At 35.9% G+C, this 26,189-nt stretch overlaps 1 pseudogene; it reads left to right on the forward strand.

Moving 5' to 3' along the window:
- The first annotated feature begins 5,802 nt into the window (after window positions 1-5,802).
- On the forward strand, window positions 5,803-10,973 carry LOC106323908 (annotated as a pseudogene).
- The last annotated feature ends 15,216 nt before the right edge of the window (window positions 10,974-26,189 follow it).

The raw sequence follows: 26,189 nt of genomic DNA on the forward strand, positions 1-26,189 counted from the left end.
AGAAACTATCTTAGCAGCACGGGTTGCAAAACAGATAAAAGTAAATTTAAACTCATGCAAAACAGATAAAAAATTTAATAACAATTTATTAAAGATAAAAATTATAGTTTATTTATAATTTATGATATTGAATCATAGTAAGGTTGAAATCCATATAACTTAAATATATTAGCAGTTTTTTATTGCATACCATTACTCAGACAAGCTAAAACACTTAATATATTTGACATTCTAAATAATCTTTAGTTTCTATTCACAAATTTAAAATAAAAGCAAAACTGTAACATCCGCCGCTCCCCATTTCCGACGGGGGTTCCTGAGCGCGGGGTTAAAGACACACATGTCTACATACCCGACATCTCCGTGTGTCCCTTCCGACCGGGGTTCAGGTGCGTTCCATTCGTTACCATTGACATTTTCATTTACGGTTCTGCGAAAAAGGAGGAAAAAGAAGGGTGAGTAAAGAATACTCAGTGAAGAGATTCCAGACCAGTCTCCCCCATGAGCCTCTATACTGCTCAATGCGAAACGAGAACCGACTAGTCACTACACTCGATCAGTTGCAACTTATTTAACTAGCTACCATCGCACCATTTCATGAAACCAAGCAATGCAATGAACTCAATCATCACTCAATACACATAATTCATTTTGAGACTCCAAGCATCCTAGAACTCTAGGACCTACACAGCTCAAGCGATCTATTCCATCCCTTTCTTGCTGTGTCCCTATGGAGTCGCCTGCCCTGGTATGCTCAACATCCGGTTCCTTGGATGCGGTCCCCCCCTGCAGTGTATTACGACCCCTTCCCACCAAGACTCGGCGTGACTCAATCTTACCGGCATCTCTATTCTTAATCCGCCATTTTTGAATGCTATGGCCCCGCATTTCCTTTCTATCCACCCTTTCCGGGTAACTTACAATTCATTCAATCAACTTTCTTTTCTCCTTACTCTTTCCATTTCTTTTCATTTACTTTTTCCTTATCCCTTAGACTCTATCATTCTTTCCTTTTTGACGCCATCCGTTCTCGGTGTCACACTCAAGTCAGTAAACAACCATTCACGGATGTCCTAACATTCATCTATCCAATCCGGTTAACAATATTCTATGACCTTAGGTGTAATTCTTTCTATACATCCTAACTTTCACAAACACTAAAATCAAACGATCAGATCAGAAAATCATGTCAATATCACCACATCAACACAAGGCAGTTCATTTAAAGTCCTTAATCAGTATGAATGTTCTTATGCAGTATGATCTAACAACCTAGCGTCAATCAGGATCTAAACAATCCTAGTTCCTCATTCAACAATATAAAAGAGCATGAACGAGATCTGGGTAGAACACCTCATCTTAGCCTAGATCTAGATCTGGATCTGAAATAGGAGACAAGAGAGATGAGATCTGAGATCAACTACACTACACGCCCACCACCACCACTTGCGGCTGCTCACGGCGAGGAGAGAGAGAGTCGGTCGGAAGAGAGAGAGAGATCGCGAGGAGAGAGAGAAGAGAGAGAGCACGGCGAGGAGAGAGAAAGAGGAGAGAGACTGCGCAAGGAGAGAGAGAGTGCTCGACGGCTAGGGCTTTCTTTCTCCCGGAGTTCTCTACAGGGCTTCGCTTCTAAACTTCTGATGGGAGAAAAAGGAGGAGGAGGCTTGCTTTTATAAGGAGAAACAAAGGGGAAACCTAGGGTTTCTAGTTGGGCCGTAGAGAACCCAATACCCTTTTAAAATTTTAAATGAGCCGGTTTTGGGGTGTACAATTTTCCCCATGCTAATCAGAATTTGCTCTGAATTCCAATCTTCAGGCTTCAAATCTTAACATCCCAAAATCCAAGGTGAGTTTTCAGACACAATCAAGGGAAGCACACATAAGATGAGATCCACTCTGCTCGAGATCATTTCTAAAACCAACAATCAATTTCAATAAACGAAATGGAGTAGGACTACAATAGTTTAATAAAACTCAAGGTACCGTCCAAATCCACAAATAACCTTATAACCAGAAATGAAAACTAAAACCAAAACATAAATAAAGAAAGTCATGTCCTACTCCTACTGGTTGACTTAGGAATCATAGCTACCCACTATGAGATGGAGGCTTGTGTTCCGCCTCCGGTTCAAGACCCACCTCGTGGCCCTTCCCAATCGGCGACGCCGGCTCCTCTTCGCACGCTGAGTCTTCCGAAGGATCCTATCTCTGCCTCCATTGCCTGATCGGCCATCCGGTTCACCAGAGAGAATAAATTCCATGGTTCCAACACACCAATCAGCTCGCCCTGAATTTCCTCGCGGAGCCCTGCCTTATACCATCGGCACCAATCCTCCACTGACTTTGGCTTGCATCTTTTGGCTGTCTCCTGGAATTCCTCAGTGTACTCCCAGACTGAGCGCGGTCCTTGCTTGGCCTGCATCAATGTCCCACACTGACATATTCCCGTTATGCTCCTCAGGCGGTCTGCATCAATGCTAGGAATCTTCCTTGGACGTCCACGCTTCCTTGTTGGCACACTGTCCTCCATCCTAAATGGTCCAAGACCTTCCCCGGTCAATCCTGACTTCCTTGGGCGCCCACGTCCCCTCTTGGGCGGTGTCATTTCAACTTCAGGTGCGAACTGGAAAGTTTTGTGCCTTGGTACAACCGCTTATGCTATGCCGCCCTCTAGAAATGGGGCATCAATACTCGACGCCTCACCGTCGTCTCCCGGATGTGGGTGTTTGGCTGCTCTACGAACCCCATTTCCTCCTCATCCGGGAAGAGGGCAGGTACCATGTTACCCCACGCGTCACAGTAGGGCTTACGGGCATACGCCCTCGTCCCCTTTGGTCCATAGCGCAAATGTCTTTCTCCGAACTCGTGATGCACCGGTGAAGACATTCTGCAGTGTAAAAAGATCTGATCAGAAACATTATAGCCGTCATGAATAGGTGGCAGTTTTTAATCATTTCCCAAGTCTGTAGTGCTTCTTGCACAATTGCATGAATTAATAACATGGTGTAGTCATCCTCATCTTTTTTTCCCACAAGACGATCCTTTTTACCCCAAGATGATCCTTTTTTACCCCAAGTTGATCCTTATCACCATCAACCTTTTTACCCCACGACGATCCTTAGCTTAATCACCGCAGTTCGGAATCGGTTTTTTCCCCCTTGTTGCGGCCACGGAACTCCTACAACTAGTTTACCCCATATTGAGTCATCAGCTTGTCTGCTCCTTTTGCCCAGCCCCCATGGTCGCCCTCGGTTTTTCTTCTTCCTGGTTGGTGGGACCCACACCAATCTCTTTTTTTTACAGGGAAACAAGCTTCACTGTAATATCAGAATGATGCAATGCTACTTCTTTGCAGAGATATATCTTCCGTGGAGCTACGCACGCCTCGGCTTTGCGTCTGATCCTCGTCCCCCGGCGTCCTTGGTTCGGCGTGGGGTGGTGATGCCGGCATGACGTAAAACCTCAAGCTAGTATGCCCAATCTTCCATTCCTCCATAGCCTGTCGTGCTAGGTAGATGATCCCTCTGTATACTTGTCTTACAACTCCTTGTTAACCCCTTCGTGGGCCTCTAGAACTCTACCACACCGCGGTTCGAGGCCTTATTTGATGTTCTGATCCCGGCCGAAGCCTTTGAGATGATCGCACTCTCTTTCAACACTGACTACAACGGGTCCATCAGAATTATAAGGGAAGTAATGAACAGCGGCGGAAACGCTGATCCCTTAAGTTAGTATTAAGGGACCTTAACCTGGCTCTGATACCAATTGTAAGACCTGCCCCTCCCCATTTCCGACCGGGGTTCCTGAGCGCAGGGTTAAGGACACACATATCTACATACCTGACATCTCTGTGTGTCCCGTTACTGGTCCCATGAGGTTCAGGTGCGTTCCTTTCGTTACCATCGACATTTTCACTTACGGTTCTGCGAAAAAAGGAGGGAAAAGAGGGGTGAGTAAAGAATACTCAGTGAAGCCATGAGCCTCTATACTGCTCAATGCGAAACGAGAGCCGGCTAGTCAATACACTCGATCAGTTGCAACTTATTTAACTAGCTACCATCGCACCATTTCATGAAACCAAGAAATACAATGAACTCAGTCATCACTCAATACACATAATTCATTTTGAGACTCCAAGCATCCTAGAACTCTAGGACCTACACAGCTCAAGAGATCTATTCCATCCCTTTCTTGCTGCGTCCCTATGGAGTCGCATGCCCTGGTATGCTCAACATTCGGTTCCTTGGATGCGGTCCGCCCTTGCAGTGTATTACGACCCCTTCCCGCCAAGACTCGGCGTGACTCAATCTTACCGGCGCCTCTATTCTTAATCCGCCATTTTTGAATGCTATGGCCCCGCATTTCCTTTCTATCCATCCTTTCCGGGTAACTTACAATTCATTCAATCAACTTTCCTTTCTCCTTACTCTTTCCATTTCCTTTCATTTACTTTTTCATTATCCCTTAGACTCTATCATTCTTTCCTTTTTGATGCCACCCGTTCTCGGTGTCACACTCAAGTTAGTAAACAATCATTCACGGATGTCCTAACATTCATCTATCCAAGCCGGTTAACAGTATTCTATGACCCTAGGTCTAATTCTTTCTATACATCCTAACTTTGACAAACACTCAAATCAAACAATCAGATCAGAAAATCATGTCAATATCACCAAATCAACACAAGACACTTCATTTAAAGTCCTTAATCAGTATGAGTGTTCTTATGCAGTATGATCTAACAACCTAGCGTTAATCAGGATCTAAACAATCATAGTTCCTCATTTAACAATATAAAAGAGCATGAACGAGATCTGGGTAGAACACTTCACCTTAGCCTAGATCTGGATCTGAATCTGAAATAGGAGACAAGAGAGATGAGATCTGAGATCAACTACACCACACGGCCACCACCACCACTCGCGTCTGCTCACGGAGAGGAGAGAGAGAGATCGCGAGGAGAGAGAGAAGAGAGAGAGAGCACAGCGAGGAGAGAGACTGCGTAAGGAGAGAGAGAGTGCTCGACAGCTAGGGCTTTCTATCTCCCGGAGTTCTCTGCAGGGCTTCGCTTCTAAACTTCTGATGAGAGAAAAAGGAGGAGGAGGCTTACTTTTATATGGAGAAGCAAAAGGGAAACCTAGGGTTTTCTAGTTGGGCCGTAGAGAACCAAATACCCTTTTAAAATTTTAAATGTGCCGGTTTTGGGGTGTTACAAAAAACATTTACATTTGTAACAAAAATAGAAACTAAAACTTCAGATAACTTATTTTCATCTAATTTTTAGATATATGAATTCAAAAATTCACGTGTAGCATTCATTAGAATTCTCATCACGGTCTAAAATTTTTGTCTACCTAAAATTAACAAATCAATTATGTAAACATATTTAAACATAAATGAAGTTTCAAATATTAAAAATGCAAAATTATGTACAAAAGTTATAAATTTCATTAACAAACAAAATAATTTCGTGTTTTAAAAATGTGGATAAAAGTCCGGTAAGATGTTATATTTTGTATCTAATTAACTGTCATTTATTAGACCTAAAACGCCAAAGGGAGTAGTCGAGTAGAGAATGTATAAACTAAAGATAGCGAAACTAGTTGCAGCCCGTATTTAAAACTAAAACAATGACAAGTTTAATTAGGCCATCAAGTACTCCACGAAATCAAATTTTTTTAATCATATAATGTACGACTTTGATAAATAGAATTTCCACCTATATATATATGTGATGTTGAACATGTTCTCCATTCATCACAAAACAATCTTCCTCACTATCATCTCTTCAAATCCGTTAAAAACTATCTTTCTCTCTACTCCATTGTAATGGCTTTGTCACTTCTGACATACTCCATTATAATCCCCACCACCGCTTCCACGGTAGTTGTCCGGCCAGTGTTACCTATTCGATCTTCCCTGCCCTCTCTCCGCCTAACTTTTCCGCAAAGAACACCAACCTCGTTCATCTCATGTTGCTCCTATGTGTCTGAAAAGGCGGCAACTAGTGGTATTGACCTCAAACCCGACGTGGAACGGTGGCCAAAGTACATACCCAACAAGCTCCCCGACAAAAATTATGTGAGAGTACTCGACACGACGCTCCGTGATGGCGAACAATCTCCAGGTGGAGCCCTTACTCCACCGCAGAAGCTAGAGATTGCTCGGAAACTCGCTAAACTCCGAGTAGACGTCATGGATGTTGGTTTTCCTGCATCGTCTGAGGAAGAGTTAGAAGCCGTTAAAACAATCGCCAAGACCGTTGGGAACGAGGTTACTTAATATCTCTTTATTTCCTTAACTTAAAATTATAGTGTGTAACTATTTTATGTTCTGAAGGTGTCCAACGCGAATTTTTAGGGTTTAAGGCTGCACCTAGAATGAACTTTGTGTGATAAGTTTATTTGGAATGCATTATTCTAAAGTAGATTATCATTGGCGAGTCCAGTATCTTAGACATGCACGCACTCAAATTTTGATAGTTACTATTTAAGTACCAAAGTTCTAACCATTTTTTACAGGATGATTGTGATCGAGTGGTAAGGAGACGGGACTCAGACGCCAACATGTTTCAGGTTCGATCCTGCGCGAAACTAAATCACAATTATCCTGGTCACCTAACACGGATATGGACCTATGCTTTAGGGCTCATTTGAATACCCGAAGAGAGAATCTATCCGTGGGCTGCACCTCCCCTTGGGGATTAGTCTGGGCCTCTCCATGGGCCTGAAATACCCCAGGTTAATTAAAAAAAAAAAATTCTAACCATTTTTAAAATATAAGATGACTTAAATCCTTATATTTTGTCCTTGTTATCATTTATTCACCCATGAAAAATTTCCTCTTGTTTATGCACCCATGAAAAAATTCCTCTACATTTTCCCCCGAATATAACTGAACAAAAATTAAAAATAATTCCACATATAGAGAATTCATGGAAGAAACAAGTCCTTGGTAAAATTCATCACTTTTTATAAACTAATGATTTATTTATTTTATTCCATTTCATTTATCATCCCATGTTTTATTTGAAACTGTTATGCCTTTTATAGATGCAGAACAGCTGAGGAGGTAATAAACTCACATGTACATGCAGCTTGACCGGATATGTGGACCGGCAACTAAAAAATATTATGAAACTATAATTAGTAAATTTTAAAAGTTATAATAAAAATGAATTAAAAAGAGTTCCAACCATCTTAGTCTTTCAAATATCAAAAGGTAAACTGTTTCCTGCAAATGGAAACTAATTAGACAACTGAATCTTATAAAACAATTACCCCCAAAATACTCATTTTATAAAGGTTGGAAGCACCGCACCTATTTCTACTTTTCCTATCCATGGTCGGTCTATCTAAAATTATTGAAATTTTAAAATATAATACTCTCAATTTGTAATTGTAAATTATATATAATAATAATTAGTTATTAATACTGTTTCATAATTTAAATACTACTGAAATTTTTATTTTTATTTTTAACTAAAATAAAATCATATTTATTGATAATATTTTAAATAAAATTATATATTTAATTAATTATTTAAACATAAGAACTAAAATATATAAGTCTGCTATAGGCGTATATAAAATTGAAATATAATAATTTAATGATTGAATAATCTTATGTGTAATAGTGCATTATATTAAAATGGTATAATTGTAAATAAATATAAAATATTTTTAATGAAAACTCTAGTCATAATTAAAAAAAAAAATCAGTAACATTTTTCGTTATAAACCATGTAAATGCAAAGTTATTTGTATATGATGATTCTGTTTTAATAATATAGATTTAGCATTTATATATTTATTTGTATTTTGTTGCGTTCAACCTTTTATCAGTTAAGTTAAATAGTAGAACAATATTTTAGTGTAGGCGGGAGTAGGTAGGCAGGAGGGTTATTTTTTAATTTATGGCACATGGCCTACCTGCTAACTTGAGTCACTCTGTACACAGTTAACCTTTATATTTTGTGACTTATCATAAATATAAATGCAGCATTAGAGCATCTTTGACCGAGAAACCCCTTTTGGGGTGCTTGTTTTTTTTGTTTTTTTCATATTTTTTTTGTTTGATTTAAAAAATTTTTTTTTTTAAATGAACTAATTGTGGACCACCACGTGGAGTTCGCAAACAGTGCAAACAACACAATGACATCAGTGCTTATATAAGCTGCATAGATACCGGTTTTTTCAATTTTGTAGGATCCATTCTACTATTTTATTAATTTTTTTGTAAACTTGCCCCTAAGCACCTGGTGATAAAGATGCTCTTAATTGTCCAAAGACTGAAATTAGTACTACATATAAACAATTATATTATTGTTTTGCTTAGCTGGACGAGGAAACAGGTTACGTCCCGGTAATATGCGTCATCTCACGATGCAAACATAAAGACATCGAGGCCGCTTGGGAGGCGTTGAAGTACGCGAAGAAGCCGAGGATATACATATTCATATGTACTAGTGAGATTCACATGAAATATAAATTGAAAAAGACTAAAGAAGAAGTAATCGAGATGGCCAAGAGTAGTATTAGTTTCGCTAAAAAAATAGGCTTTACTGACATCCAATTTGGTTGCGAAGATGCCGGCGGCAGATAGCCCTCGGACGGATCTGGATATCCGGGAAATTTAGGGTATCCAGATCCGGATCCGGATCCGTCGGATCCGTGGATTTAATATCTGGATCCGGATTCGTGGTTTCTGGATATCCGGGTTTCGGATATCCGTCTCGATATTCTATTATCCGCGGATATCCGGATCCGGATCCGTCAAAATAATTAAAAATAATTTTTTTAACAAAAAATACTAATTTTTTTAATATAATACATAAATTAAATATTTATAAATATATTTATATATGTTTATAATATTGTAAAAACTAAAATATAATATTATAAGATTAATTCATGTATAAATATTAATATATCAAATATAAATATAAATAAAATTTAAAAATTTAACGTATTTTAAAAATACGGATCCGGATCTGGTTATCCGGATCCAAAAATTAAGATATCCGGATCCGGATTCGGTTTGCACGGATCAAAGATTTTACTATCCGGATTCGGATCTGGGCACCCCGGATATCCTATTTTTGGAGCGGATCCGGATCTCAGATAATAAGTCTCAGGTCTAGCGGCAGGTCCATATCTAAAAACTTTTTTTGTCAGATTTTTTTTTTTTTTTTTTGTCAGATATCTCATTTATTTGTTTGGTTTTAATAACGGTACGAAATCTTTGCTAGTAAATCTTATATGTTTACATTTGCATTTATATTTTACAAGATTATTTTTATTTATATAATTTAAATGCAAAAACAAACACACTCAGAATTTATTTTTAAAAAAATTAGCTGTTGACTTAGGGTTCTTGCATTTATACTCGATCATGTCATATATATATATATTATTGTTTTAAAAAAAAAATACTAGTGCGTGATTCAGCTCGGAGAAGGATTTTCTTTGCAAGATTATGGGAGAAGCGATAAAAGAGGGCGTAAAGACTGTGACCCTCGCGGACACGGTAGGGATAAACATCCCGCAAGAATTCGGAGAGATGGTTACTTATCTCAAAGCAAACACTCCTGGAATTGATGATGTTGTCGTCAGCCTTCATTGTCACAACGACCTTGGTCTTGCTTCCGCCAACACCATCGCTGTTCGTAATTAACTCTTTTTTATGTTAGTTTAATAATTAAAGACAATCGCCGGACGAAAAGATAAATGTTCTCAAGGTGACAAAAGTATATAAGCATATTAATTCTTTTACGGTGTGCGTGCGGGAGCAAGACAAGTCGAAGTAACTGTCAATGGAATAGGTGAAAGAAGTGGGAATGCGTCGCTTGAAGAGGTATCATAATCATTAATAATTATCATCATCATTACCGTATTACCATAGTTAATGATCATCATCATCATGAATAATAGTTCTTTGGCATGTAAGATTGTAATGGCTTTGAAATGTCGTGGAGCATATGTGATGGATGGTGTTTACACAACAATAGACACAAGCCAGATTATGGCTGCTAGTAGGAAGGTAACTTTTTTATATATAATATACACAATATTATGGGTACAAACTAAATATTATAGTATTAATTTTGTTTTGTCGTTAAATTAAAATAATTTAGTGATATATAAAGTGATGTTGATGAGCAGGTTCAAGAGTATACTGGCTTGCATGTTCAACCACATAAGCCCATAGTTGGCAACAACTGTTTTGTTCACGAGAGTGGCATTCACCAGGTTAATTCCGTGCTTTTAATTATTTATAAGTGTAATAAATATATAAGATTTGATTTGCTTACGAAGAATATTGTTAAAACATTCCGCAGGATGAAATGTTGAAAAATGGAAGTACATATGAAATCTTCTCACCAGAAGACATTGGGATCGAAAGATCTGAAAGTTCCGGCATTGTGCTTGGAAAGCTTAGGTGACTATTGTTATTACTAATTATATATGTGATCTTTCTTTTCTTTTTCCTTTTTATATGTGATATTGCTACGTGACAACAATGCAGTGGACGTCATGCTGTGAAAGTTCGGCTAAGAAAGGTAACCCTAATTGTGATTTTGTAGTTTTTAATCGTTAGTTATATATATACATATAATATCAAATAAGAGATTAATGTTAAGTATGAAAAAATCACTATTATTATGTATATATACTTATGTGTTAATTATGTATTCTCAGTTAGGATATGAAATCATCAGTGATGAAAAGTTGAGGGACATTTTCTCACGATTCAGGGATTTAACTAAGCAGAAAAAGGTTTCGATTTTCTATGTTATATCTTCTAATGTACACATATATATTTGATACTTTGATAGGGATACCACACGACCTAGTTTTTTTTAATTAAAAAGTTGATTTCAGTTTGTTAATTTCTTCTTTCAGAGAATCACGGATGCTGATCTTAGTGCATTAATGATGTTGTACGGTGATGAAATCTCATCAAAGATATAGGAAGGAACGGTTCTAAACGAACCAATCCCTCATCAAAGATATCGGAAGGAACGGTTCTGAACGAACCAATCCCTCAGATATCATCTGTCGTATAAATATGTAAACGCGGTGTGTGTTTTTGTGTAATAAGATGATATATATATATATATATATAGGCCTGAGACTTTTATCCGAGATCCGGATTCGATCCGAGATTCGATCCGGATCCGATCTGAAAATCCGGATATCCGGAAGGGCCGAATCCGGATCCGGATAGCAAAATGTTGGATCCGTCAAAGCCGGATCCGGATCCGGATATCTTGATTTTTTTAGTCCGGATATCCGGATCCGTAAGTTTTATAAATATCTACTTTAAAAATAGTAATATCTATATATAAAAATTAATTTTATTTCATATATTTTTATTTTTATAATAGTATATATATATTTCATGTAAATTTTGTAATATTATACATAGAAATAATTAAAAATATTATATATATTTTTATTTTTAAATTATTGTTAATATTTTTTTATATATTAATATTTTATTTATTTATTTTAAAGATCCAAATCCGGATCCGGATATCCACCGGATATTACAATTTTTAGAAGGATATCCGACACCCGGATATCCGAGAACCCCGGATCTGGATAAGGATAATAAAATTATGGATCCGCCGGATAAGGATCCGGATCCGGATACCTTAAAATTGCCCGGATACCCTCCGTCCCAGGCCTAATATATATATATATCATCAAATGGTATTTGATTTATATGCATGCATGTGTTGTTGTAATGACTAATAAATAATCTGTAATTGTGAGAATTGTTTTGTTTTTCTCTCTACAGTATGTGGAGAAAAATCGCAGAAAAAAAATCGCAGAACCCAAAAATATCCATTTTATTAACTTTTTCATTCGTAGATCACTTTAATTCTATAAAAAGAGTTACCGTTCTAGAGGTGGGCGTACGGATACCCACTCGGATTCGGTTCATATCTGTTTGGGTTTTAAATTTTTTGGGCTTGATATTTGAATCCTATTCGGGTATCTATAAATTTTGAGTCAGGTTTGATTTGAATTATTGAAGGTCCGGTTCAAGTTTGTGTACCCATTTAACTTATGCAGAAAATTTAAAAAATATATATACTTTAAATCCTCAAAATCTAAAAATAAAAATAATATAAAATATATACTTTAAATCCTCAAAATCTAAAAATAAAAAAAATATATACTTTAAATAATTCAACAATAAGTACTTAAATTAACATAAAATTAGTTCAATTTAGATATTTATGTGAAAATAAGTATTTATGGTGTTTTGAGATTTTTTGCTATTTTAGAATATTTATCTGTGACTATTTTTGGTCATTTTTAAATATTTTCATGTGTCTTTAATAATTTATAGATATTAAATCTAAAGTAATTAATATATTTAATTATATAATTGTGATTTGGATACTTTCAGGTAGCCAAATTATTTTGGTTTGGGCCGGGTTTGGTTCTATTTCATCAGATATTAAAATTTAAGATTCAATCGGGTATTTAATTAGTATATGTTCAGTTTCAATACTATTTTTTGGGATCGAATTCGGTTTGGTTATTCGATTTGGATCGGATATTTTGCCCAGTACTAGTTCTACTTTGAATTCAAGGTCTCTGCGCAGGAGGAGTGACACATGGGCCTATGTCCCCCACTTTTTAAGGCCCCAATTATTATTTTTTTCTAAGAAAATTATATTACTAAATCTAAAGCATTCATTGAAGATAAAAAAAAAACTGAAAACAGAAAATATAATGATAAATAATGACAACTATCATGGAACCCGCATTTTATACAAATAAATTTAGTTTTATATAAACTTTTAATATTTTTCCTTCCTATCTCCCTCATGACTTCAATTATTTTCTTATTTCTTCTGATTTATCCTTCTTTTTTGCTTGCATTTTATAATTTTACAATATAAATGTGGGTTCCCATTTTTTTTTGTTTATCGCCTATGGTATTTCAGGACCGCCTGGATAGGAACTCATAATCGGGTGGCCACAGGGGATAGAATTCTAAAGTGGAATGCAGCAGAGGATGCATCTTGTATGTTAATGCAATCATGTGGCAGACAGAAGGAATCATCTCTATTTCGAACGCAATCCTCTAGAGGCAGAGTTACTATGTTTCTCGTACGGTATGTTTCCAAATGATATATCAGTTTTGTTTTTTGGTAACTAAACGTCTTGCTCGATTATTCCTTAGCACATGTGCTAAACGTTCCATGCTACATATTTGATTAATTTTGCAACTGAAAAATGCAATAAATTTTAAACATTTTGCAAAATTTTAAATCTAATTTTCTATTGTTTTTCTGACAAGAGTGTATCTTCCAAATTGCAAAAAGGCAAGGATCTGCTAAAACAAAAATACGGATAGCGTGACATAAGGCATACTTCACAGGTGAATGAAGATACATGTGAATAAGGTCTGGATAGCTGTTGCTAACTTGAACAGCAATGAACGAGTATGTAGTGTGGTTCAGCTTCAAGTGTCCAGGTTCGTGTGCAATAACCGCCGCAAGTTCATCTTAATTCTTGCACTGCACGATAAAAGAGATAATACTGGGTGATGCTTGGTTCAACTGTGGTTCTAAAATTTTAGTTGTAGTTAAATTGGTCGTAATTGTAAAGTTGTTAGTGTAGAATTTTTTGTAGAAGCTTTTGATGTAGTTAAATTTGTTGTAGCCGTAAATTATAGGCTGTAGATATTTTAAAATAAAATATGTGAAATCTGTGATGTATATAAAATAATTATTTTTTTATCAATTAAATAATTTATATTAATATTTTTTTTTATAAATTCTCAAAGTTTATTGTTATTTAAAATGTGATATGTAAGTAATATATATTTTATTTAAAATATTTCAATAATTTTTACAACATCCAAAATTAAATTAAATATTTATAGATGTTTTTAATTATGATAATCTAATTTATTTGATATTATAAATAGTTTTTTTATTTCACAGATTCTACGGCCTATAAAAGAAAGCTTTAGATTTTTTACCTAAAATACATTTAAAAAAAATTTGCTTTAGTTTTTTTGTTATAGCTTTAAAAATAAAGTTAAAGCATGATTAGTAAAAGTATATAAAAACTTGATTTAGGTTTTAACTATTTAAAATAAAACTACAACATGATTGATAAAGTTTAGTGATTTAGAAGCAAATAAAGCTAAAGTAAAGAGATAAAGCTCAACCAATCACCCCCACTGTGTTTCTGAATTCTGAGCCGGAATCTAAATTTGAGTATAGCTCGCTTGTAGCATTGAGAGTCACAGTACTGTTGAATCAATGTATCATCAAAAACAATCCTTTTGTTCTTGAAGAAACCGTACAAGAAAATGTACGTATGAAGAGATCTCAAGCCTTGAAGATTCTCACATTGCTATGGCTTGACCTTGTTGATCCATCGACAACAGAGGAAACTTTAGAGAAGAAGCAAGTTTCTCAATCTTTTTTCCTAGGTCTCCATCGGGAAGCTATATCCAAAAATATAAAGGATGATATATCTTTCTGATTGAATCAAATGCTGAGATGCTCTCCCAGCCAAAAGAAGTGATCCCATATACTCCTTTCTTTTTTTCATTTATTTTTAATATGAAAATCTCTATCAAAAAGAAAAAATAAAAATCTTAATACATTTATCTACTAGGTGATTATCTCGCGCTCATGCACATATATAAATATGATTTCTCAGCTCTCTAGAAAATAGTATAGTTGATATATATATTTGAATTTTTTCCTAATATAGATTTTCTTAGTACTTTGTTGTTATATTCTCGTTGCTTGAATCTGGTGAATTGTTTTTATTATTCATACTGAAATGAAACCAATTTGATAAAAAATATCCACTTTTGTTTGTTTCAAAATTTCAAGTAATTTTGTAATTTATATTTATAAAAATATATAAAAATTGTACTCAATATCATTATATTCTCATTCACGGATATAAATATTTACACTTTTTGTTTGTTCATAAGTTCTCAGTAATTTTTAAGTTATATTATAAAAAATAGTATTAAATATCATTATATTCTTCTCTTAATTAAATATGTGATTCCATGTATAATAATTTAGAGCAGTCCAAGTATGGTATGTTGATTTCCATCAAGACTTTCAAACCAAAAATTTTTGGTTTTAATTAGATTAAAATTGGACTATCATTTTCTTAATTTCATTAGTTCTGTTCAGTGTTTTAGATTTGTTAATATATTTTTATTCAATTTTGTAAATTTTGATATATATATATATATATGTTGTTTTGAAAAAAAACTGAGAGATGCATTAATAAATATGTACTTGTAATATTTTAAAATTTTGATATATAAAATTGAGATAAAATTATAAAAAATAAAAGTATGAAGGGATTGAGAATTGCATAAGAAAGCTAAATCAGCAATATTATAAAATTCATCAGTAAGTTAGAATTTCGTAATATAGTTATACAAAAAAGTCAAAAGTTTATTTCATCATTTTTTTCATATTTAAGTCGGATCAAGAAATAATAATAAGTTTAATTTTTAATCTCACATTATTTTAGTTGTTTATTAAGTTTGAAGTTAGCCATTACATATTTTGTTTTTATATGATATTTTGTGATCGTTTTGGGTTTTCTTCTAAAAAAAAATGTCTAATCATCTAATCAAAAATATATTCTGCATAAAAATATTAATTTAAATCTATAATCCAACCTCAAATTTTTGAATTATTTTGTTGATTTTTAGATAGTTACAAGATAATATTCCATCTGTTACACAAAATAGAATATATGAGTTGTAAAAACTACCTCATCTTTTTTTTTTTGATGAAATGTTAAATTTATTGATCATATGAATAGGAGTTTATGTACATGAATTGAATAAAAGAATAAATTTTCAATCTAGGTGTGCTTGGTACCAACACTGCATTATTAGTCCTCCTAAGCGAGGCTTCTCCCAGTATCTAACAGATAAGAGTCTATTTCTTACTATCTTGTCAATGACCTTTGCTAGTTGATGAACCTTTCTAGGTTTCTTAGAGTGCTTCCTATCGTTCCTCTCCCTCCATATCATGTAAACTGTGACTTGAAACACCAATCGCAGAAGGATGAAGCGAAGTTGATCAAAACCACCCGTTTGTAAGTGATCAAGTGTGTTATCCCAGTCAGGATCAGGGTCTTTTCTAAGCAAGTTACCTACCACTTCTATCCAGAGCGTGAAGGTATAATAATAGCAAGCAAAGAACAAGGTGGTCTCTAGACTCATTTGGTTCACCACAAAACAGGCATCCTTGAGCTAGTCCCCAACTACACATTCGATCTCCAGTGGATAGTCTATTCCTTATTGCCAGCTAGGTTATGAAAGCAAACCATGGCAAACCGTGGCACTCCAAGCGTGAACCAAACCACTTTGCTCCAAGCAGTTGGTGGCCTGTGCGTACGAAGCTGATGCCAAGTCACTGAAGTAGAGAAGAAATCACAGAACTTAGTTTCATTTTGCCTCCATAAGACAGCATCATTTGCTGTTCGGTCCTCCGCCATGCGATGATTCTCGATCATGTGGATAATTTCTCGCATCCGGACATCACGACATTGACGAAAAATCCAGCGATCAGCACAGATCAACGCAGACCTTTCAATACCCAGTTTTTGAGTCCCAATTTCACCAGCCACTTCAATCAATCTACCAGAAGGGTGCCATAAATCAGTCCAGAAACGCACCTGCTGACAGTTATGCACTTCCATACGATCAAATTGTTTTGCTATACAATGCAGTCTCAATAACTTTCTCCATACCCATGATCGAAACCAGTGTCTCTTATATCCCAAAATGATTTCTGTCTCATCAGGTACTTCCTCACCCAGTCAACCCATAGAGACTTTGAACCACTGAGTAAACGCCATATTAGTTTGAGAGAAAAAACCGTATTTACCTCATTTAAAGCTCGAATTCCCAGACCACCCTCTTCTAACGGAGTACACACCTCTTTCCAAGCCACCTTTGCTTTTTGGAGTCATTTGGAGTGCCACTCCAAAGAAAAGCGGAGCACATATTTTCAATATCATCCTTACCGACCACTGGCCAAGCTGCCTTATATAATTCAACTGGGTATCCATCTGGGCCTGGTGCCTTGTTTGAAGGCATAGAAAAAATGATTTTCTTAATTTCTTCCCTTTGAACAGGTCTGACTAGATCTGCTGCCATCTCATTAGGACATCGATACTCAATCACTTCCTGGAGATACTCAACAGATACATCCTCCAAGTTGCTCGGATGGGTGTTACAGAAAGTGTCAAAATAACAGCTTCAGCCTTTATGTCATTTAAATCTGTGAGAACTCTACCATCCTCTGCTACAATTCTTCGGATAGCATTCTTAGAGTTTCTTGCTTGGCATACCCTGTGGTAGAAGCAGTTGTTCCGATCCCCCAGTCCTATCCACTGAACTCTAGACTTCTGGAAATAGAACTGCTCTTCAACTCCAGAGATATGGTGCCAATGCTCCCAGGCAGCAGAGACGTCTTTAAAAGCTTCAGTCGAGGGAAAATCAGTTGCTATCATTTGTTTGAGGCAAAGGTCTTTAAAGGCATGTTTAACTCTTGTTAGGAGGTCCCCAAACATGTCTCTGTTTAAGCCTCGCAAATCACTCTTAAGGCTTTTCAGCTTGTTTTCAAGAAGCTTTAGTGCTGATCTGAAGTGATAGAGCGGCTGGAGAGAATTCCAACCTTCAGAAACAACTTCAAAGAAGCGGGGATGATTAATCACATGATTGAAAAACTTGAAAGGTTTTAAATTTAACGGCTCCGCTGGTCTAAGCTGCGTCCAACATCGCAGTTGATTAGGTGCACCTCTGGCTTCAAAAGTAGCAAAAGAGACTGGAAATGATGTGAGTCGTTGACTATTGACTAAAACTCTGTCAAGTTTTTTGCTGATCGGGTTAGCAGGTTGACGATTTGTCCAAGTGAAGACCGAGCCGACTTGTGCTAGATCATCCAACCCACATATACTGATGGCTTCTTGAAAGTCCCTCATTGCACTATTAACACCAATATGCATGCCTTGTGAGTGCTCTTCTTCTGTGAGGATAACATTAAAATCTCCCTAAACTATCCAAAGGTACTCGTTCCTTACACATGAAGTAGCAACAAACTCCATCTCTCTCCACAAATCCTTCCGGTCAGTGGCACTGATCAAAGCATGCACAATCTCAACGCCAATGGACCAACAGACCCAAATCCTTCCCAAGGGATGATAATCATTATTATGAAGATAGCTCCAACCAGGAAACGTAGCATCAAATACACTCTGAAAGTTTTCCCTATGCACCTTTGTTTCCAGTAAACATCCAAAAGATAACTTAGCAACTTGTAACCAATAACATATTGCTCGTTGTTTGTGTGGCTTATTGAACCCACACATGTTCCAAGCGAAAGTTGACGACATTATTTCCTCTTGGAAGAAACTTTCTTGTTACTACTCGACTTTACTGCTTGAATAAAGCTTTTGTTTGGTAGCGTTTGCTTACGACCAGCCTTGTCGCGTCCTTTCTGGTTCGCAGTCTGACTGGATGCTGCTCTAGAATCAGTTGGTTTACCCACAGCCAAACTCTCCTCAGTCTTGGCAACCATGATATATATCTCATCTTCCTGATGCACTACATCCTCCCTATCATCCTCTATCTCACCTTCCTCCTTGATATCGCTAAGAACCTGAAATCCATTAGGAGACTCAACTCTATCAGTACGGTTTGATATGTTGCCAGCTCTAGGAGAAAGAGACTTTCCATTTGTTTCCCACTACTCTTCTCATGCTCCTCATGTGTCATATCTGGTTCCCTAAGCTCCACATCTTCAACCGGGTCCACTTCCACCAACTGCAGATTGTTTTCCTTTCTCATGTTAAGGTTTTGTTTTCGAACGTCAACTCACTCGAGGTCAGCCAACAGTTTCAACACCACTTCCTTTCCCGTAGCAGACTCTCCAATTTGCTTCTCCAAACTTTGTTTCAACACCACTTCCTTTCCTGTAACAGACTCTCCATATTGCTTCTCCAAACTTTGTTTCCGTTGAAGAACAATAGGCAAATTCTTCGCGCAGTCAATCATTATGTGGCCCCATCCATTACAAGAGGTACATCGAGGAGGGAGACATGGATATTTAACCTCCACTGTGATACTACCCTGATTCTTGTCTTTAAAACAAATCTTTTCAGGTAGCGGTTTCATCAGATTCACTTCCACCAGTACCGTAGGCACATCCATACGCGCAAATCTTTCAGTGTTTGTATGGAGCTTAACAAACTTCCATGTTGTCCTTGATAGAAATGTAAGGCCTTCCAGTGAATAGAGATAGCCCGAGACATTCACTAAGTCCACCCACAACGGAATGGCTGTAAGATCCGGTGGATCATGTGCTGTCTCCGGATTCCATTCACTCACTACTAGTGGAACATCTGCAATGTGCCAGTATTTTCTCCTCAGCACCCGCTTCCTCATCTGCTCATCCTCAATCCGAAACAAGACCGTCCTTTTGCTTATGAATTGGACATCAATTTTGGACTTAGGCGTGCTCCAAATCCTATTCACTGTCGCATGAATGGACCCAATTAAAGGTGAATCTCCCATAAAATAACCAACAACGAAACTCTTCCACAATGGTTCCACATCCTCAAAAACCTCCGCATGTATCTCAATATCTGCAACTCCATCAACGACCTTAAACTCCGGCACTACGTTTGACACTGGTCCATCACAAACAGCCTCCACATAAGAATTTTCCGCCTTTTCAATCTCCTTGTCAGGGAGCCCATACTTCGCAACCATCTCTTCCTTGCCATCTACAATCCTGTACTTCGATAGAATCACCGACACGAGAGACTCCCCACCTTTTTCATCGTGAGCCGCAATGATATCCTCTTCAGATTCCTTCACGATGCTTCCGAAACTTCCATCGATCTTCTCAGTCGTCTTCTTCTTACCCGAATCCTTGCTTCCATCTGATTCTATGTCTTGCTGGCCAGTTTCCCGACCAAATCAAGGGGCAGAATCGCCATGCCCGTCGCCATGCTCATGTAAAAATTACCTCATCGTCAGTCAAAACCATTTCAAATAGAAATTTTTTTTTTGGATACTTTTTCTAAAACTTCATAATATTCAATTTTATCTTGCATTTTTTTTGTCGTCGAGGAGGGGTATATTTCTCTAATGGTATTATGAGTATGATTTTTTACGCAAAATATCTTTTCTATGAATAAGCTAGAAGTTTGAACTTTATATATTTGTGTTGGTGGTTTAGATTTGAAATATATTAGTTGTTTATTTATATAGATATGTGGGCATCAAAATATTATTAGGATCATAAATTTAAAATTAAGAAGTTATAAGTTATAACGTGAGTAATGTTGTAAAGAAGAAAAAGGAAGTTGTTCAAATATATGGGGAAATATGTAAATAAGAAAAAATATGCTTTGTTGATGTGAAATATTTTAATAACTAGTGGCGGAGCTGGTAGATATGGTTTCTGTTTTTTAATGTAAAATGTTCATGGTGGTGGAGTGCAGAAGAGGAAGAGGGAAGAGATTTATAAGAAGAAAAAGAGTGAAGAGATTTGAAAATTCATATTAGTTGACACTTGTAAGGTGTAAATTTCTTTAAAATGAAAATGTAATTGTAGAGTGGGAGAGTAAAAGTGGTGGTATACGTATGTACTGGAAGTTTATCTGCGTATGGTTTTCATGCAAATAACATGTTCTCCATTTTGTAACGGCGATGTTTAATATTACGTCAACCATTTTAAAACTATTAAAATGTAAAAAAAGTCATCCTCGTGTGAGGTACATTGTTGAAATGGATCTCTTAAAAAGGCTAAAAAATACGGGAAATTTTGCAAATTCTGAAATAGGAAATGCATAGTAGTTTTAAAATTGTAAAAGTAAAGGAAGCAGGGTTGGGGATGATGTTTTGATTCATTACAAACACTCATTCACGTGGGTGTTTGCGTCCACTTTGTTTGACCTCAGCCGTTGACGTCTTGCTGGCAGAAGCTGAAGTGGATGTTTCTTCAGATTTCACGTCAACAGATGGGGTTTCATTGATCTTGCAATTCTGAAGATAGTTAAAGATGTGGTTTTTAAAACATAGAGTAAGATCAAAACATTGACGTGAATATATACTATAATACCTCGGTGTTGATAGTGTGACTGATTGTAGAGACGGTGAATGTGTGGTGGGTTTGGGTGAAATTGAATGGTGTGACACGTATATGGAAAATAAATTCTTAATATTAAAGTACAGGATATATTTCGAATAATAATATTTTGTTTACTACTGTTTAGTTTCTCATAATTATGTTGGTGCGAAAACAAAATTATTGTAGTTTTTGGCATTGGACAATTAATGCATGTGTCAATATACCTGCCTGTTTTTTGTAATTTTATTATGATGAAATGCAGATCAGGAATGATAGTTCCTTTTTTTGGAGTTCGGTATTCTTCATGGTGGTGTTTTTTATGAGGTCGTGTGAATGTAGCTATCTAAATTAAATTTCTCAAGACAGATGTTGATTAACTTTGGTTAGTTTATCATTTTATATCCCCACTAATCCATGTGCCTTAAATATATTTTATTCTCGACGTTTCTTTGGGAGATGTATGAATATGCAAATCTGGTGTTGCAAAATAGGTTATCAACAACACCAAATACTTCGTCAACCATTTTGATAATAGTTAAATTCATAAGTGTCTATAAAAAACAAAAGCCTTCAAATATGAAATTAAGTGCAAAGTCTTAAAATAGAATGCAGGAAACGGTAGGAAAATGTTTTAAATAGGATATGCAAAAAACGGAAGGAAAATGAAGGAAACAAAAACAGTGCAGGGTTGACGTTGTTGCAGCTTTTTAACTTCACTCACGTGGGCGTTTACGGCTACACTCCTTACACAAGCTGGTGGATTTGGTTCATTGCCTTCACCTGAAACCTTAACGCTGGCAGATGCCGATGGTTTAATTTATGTTATTCAGACATCAGTTAGCTTTTAACGTGTTGTTAAGTATTGAAAAGAATACCTCGTTGTCAAGGAACGCAGAGACAGTGAAAGTACGGTGGCTTAGAGTAAATTGAAAGGTGTCACACGTATCTGGAAGACAAAATCCTTCCCATTAAGACATTGGGGGAGTCTTCATTGCCACCACCATTCATCTGCAATTAGCCAAGTTTAAGCAAATATAAAGTGTCTGTTACATTGGATCCCATTAGCAGATAGTGCAGTTGGAAATTACAAACCTCAGCCAGGGTCAGTCAAGCTGCATCTTGCTTTGTCAATTTAAGCATTTCCCTGTTGAACACCAAAAAGTGGCAATTATCATTCCCATCCTCAACCAATAATTCTACACGGTAAGAGAACGACCTCATAACGATTTTAAAAGAGTCTTTAATCTTATACAACTAAAGAAAAAACTTACTTGATAACGCCAGCGATGTTCGGATTAATACAACAGTTGCAACGTAGAGAAGTCCCAAATTTGTCAAGCTTCCTGCTGCAGCCAGTGCAGGAGACGAAAGACCACTCATTTTGTTGCATGACTTCAACAACCCGACCTTTGCAAATAAAATCAGCTTCCTGTGTCTTTATCAAGCCAGTAGATTAAAGTCTTAGTAATGTTAATCCAAAACACAAACACATTTTATATTTACTGGGATCCAGGGATGGTACCTGCTCGTCAGAATTGGAAATGAACTTGTTTAGTTCTCCGATTGATACAACTTCCTTTTTTTTAACCCCTTCTTTGGTATCGATGCAGGGGAAAGCCTCTCCTAATGGGGCTTCTAAGCTGCAACAAGATGTCATAATACTTTAATACACCACAATATTAAATTAAATCATCCGAAACACCTGATGAGTTGATACCTCGTTGTAAACTCTGCGATGGCGTCAAGCTCAGGGTCGAAATAAAATTTTGTAGCTGGCGTTGAGTTGAGATATAGGTTGCCTGCGGAATGTAAGTGTTTCGGAAATAATATGGTGGACCAATATTAAATTAGTTAAAAAAATATCAAATGACAAACCGTGCACAATATGATGTCTGAGTTTCAATTTCAGTACCTCCAAATATTTTAGGATTCACAATATGGAGCATTCTCTGCAACTTCAGAAACGAACAGTAATGAGGGGCGCGCCCAGCAAGAATGAATCCATGTATCGGAGAATTCTGCAGTTAAAGAATGAAGATCTAAATCATGGGCTTTTTTCCGAAATAAAAGAACAAAGGAAATAAAAGAACAAAAGAAAAAAAGCACTACCTTCTCATAAGGAAGAGGAGGGTGATTCCCATGAATTCACCTTGCTTCTTGATGTTTTTGGCGTCCCAAAAACGGATCAGACGGCCAACTATGAACGGGGCATATGTACGGAGGCGAAGACCATCAAAGGCTGAGTGCGCGATAACAACACCGGATGAAGCCATCTTTAAAAATCGTTCCTAGCTTTATAAAATGATAAACTGCCAGTGTTGAGAGGATCAATCATGGTCTCAACCCGCTGATATATACAGATTTGAAGGGAAGGAAAGGGAAAAGGCGATATCGTAAGTCAGCTTTTTTGTGATTAATAATTATTACCGCAATTAAAAGAAAGAAATTGAAGAAAAACATTGAACCACAAAGAAGGGGAAGAGATATCGACAGGAGAAATTAAGAGATTGAGAAGACAAACATGAGTTTTTCATTTTTTAAAAAGCAGAAAACGGCGAGGTTGAGTTTTGTTAGGATGACAACAACGAAATCCTCAGTGGAATGCAGAGTTTCTTACTAATTTACAAAACCAAACGCCGTAGACACATATCAGAACGACCAAATTTCAATCCGATTCGGACAAACTCAACCGAACCAAAATACACACCTACTCGACGAAACTAAACCGGATATTTAGTAGGCCCCACAGTCTTTATAAAATGCATACGTGGACAGCCTAAAGAGAGGCAAAAGTGTCTCATTATATTATAGATTATGATTATATGTATCATTAAGGCAATTAAAAAAAAATAAAAAATAGAAAATATTGATAATGGTAATTATACCATAAATTCAATTCATTAAGAGTATCAATGTAATAAAACATCGTGAGAGTTAACTTAAGCCTTACACATAAAAAGTAACTTCTTAAATAATGTTATAGAGATTTACGTGTTTTAGAATTCCTACTTTAAACATAATTCCCTCCTCTCCATCACAAATCTAAACTTAATTACACCTATTTCTTTTCCTCTCTATTTTTCTTTTTTCTCTCAAATATGTTATTCTTCTTCAAATTTTCTTCCGCTTCTTTTTATGAAATCTTCATCCTTGTTTTTTCCTTCTCTTCCGAAATCTCTTCTCCTTCTCTTCTTCTTCTCAAATATCATCTTCTTTTTCTTCGAATTTGCTGTTCTTCTTCTTCGAAATCCATTATCCTTCTCTTCTCCTTCTCAGATCTCTTTATCTTATGCGAAATCTCTTCTCTTTCTATATATTCTCCTTCTCAAATCTCTTTTTCTTTTTCGAAATCTGTCTTATTCTCTCTGTTTTTTTCATTTTTCTTCAGTTTCTTCTTCTTTTGATTACCTGTCAGTTTCTTTTTCATTCTTATTTGATTTTCTTTCTCTTGCGCTTCAGATCTGTCCTGTTAGACGAATATAATAAAAATGGCAAAGTACAACTATAACCGAGAAACAAAGTTTTACCAAGTTGTACAATCGTTCAAGTACAACTTTTTTTTGATCAATCGTTCAAGTATAACTTTGTACATAGTTTTACCAAGTTGTACAATCGTTTAAGTACAACTTGGTAAATTGTAGAACTTGTAAACCATAAAACTTTGTAAAAATGGACAATTTTGTAAAACTGTAAACTTGGAATTTAGTAAAACTATAAAACTTGGTAAAACTTTACATCGATTATTGAAATCTAAAAAATTGAAATTTGAAATTTGATTTTGAGGGAAAAAAGCAAAAGGGTAAAACTAGAATTCTGTTATTTCATTAAAAGTACGAAAGTACGTAGATTTATTAAGAGTACGAGAGACTAATTTTTCCACTAAGAGTATATGAAACTTTTCTCCTTTCTGATTTGCCGCAAGGATCTAATGGGTGATTTAAGTTTGTAAAAGGAAAAATAGATATCCTTTCGGACTAAGCCTGTAGAAAAAATATATTTTTTTTGAATCAATTTAACATTAATTCAAAAAAAAAGATTTAGCTTTCTGATAATAATATAAATTAAATCAAAATATGGCGGGACGTGTAACATTGTTATGACCAAAATACTCACAGGAGTGAATTTGTTGAAAAGCGGTGCAATCAAAACATGGTATATAGTCATCATCACTAGAGATAGGATAAACATGAACGCCCACAGATAGATGGCAAGGTAAGGACCCCCTTTCTATTAAAAAGAAGAAGATTAAGAATCTTAAGCTTATGATAGTCACAAACTCATGAAAAAAAAATATGTGAAAATGGTTGTAAAAAAGAAACAACCTCAGTTTTAATAGCCTTGACAATAATGAGAAACTAACAACATGTACGAATAAGAGAAAGCTAGTGAAGACAGAAACATTTTGTCAAGACTGTATGCTCGAGATTTCTCACACTTTTCTTGGCTGATGACTCCAACGAAGGTTTTAGGGAGAGTTGGAAGCTTGAGAGCAGTGAGTTGCCTCAGATCCAAATATGTCTCAAAAATGTACATAACTATCATAAAACCTAAAAGAAAATAACAAAAGATGAAACTAAATCTGACAGAAAATGCTACAACAACACATAACTTTCAAGAATGTCTCTTCTTATCTACTATCGGATCAAACTAGATGACAAAAAGATCGAATGCTATTCATATGTCGGAACTCTGAAGCAATATATGTCTGTGTGTAATTTGGATCGACAAAGTTGAATATTTTGTGACAAGCAATTGCGTAAAGTAAACAATATTACCATGAGAGAAAGAAAGAGATTTGATTCATCTATCCATGTTCACAAGCAGATCCACAACACAAAAACTATAAAAACCCATTTGAAAAAATCCTCTTTTTAAACCCCAGTTGGTTAGGAACATCAGGAAAAGGAGCCGATTTTTCTATATAAACCCTAAATTTTGTAGAACAAGAAAAGAAAATAATCTTCCGTGTACGATGAGAAACAGTTCGATTAATAAAACCTAAGATCAAAGTCACACAATT

Source organism: Brassica oleracea, chromosome C2, assembly GCF_000695525.1.
Source record: "Brassica oleracea var. oleracea cultivar TO1000 chromosome C2, BOL, whole genome shotgun sequence".
NCBI classification, from domain to species: Eukaryota; Viridiplantae; Streptophyta; class Magnoliopsida; order Brassicales; family Brassicaceae; genus Brassica; species Brassica oleracea.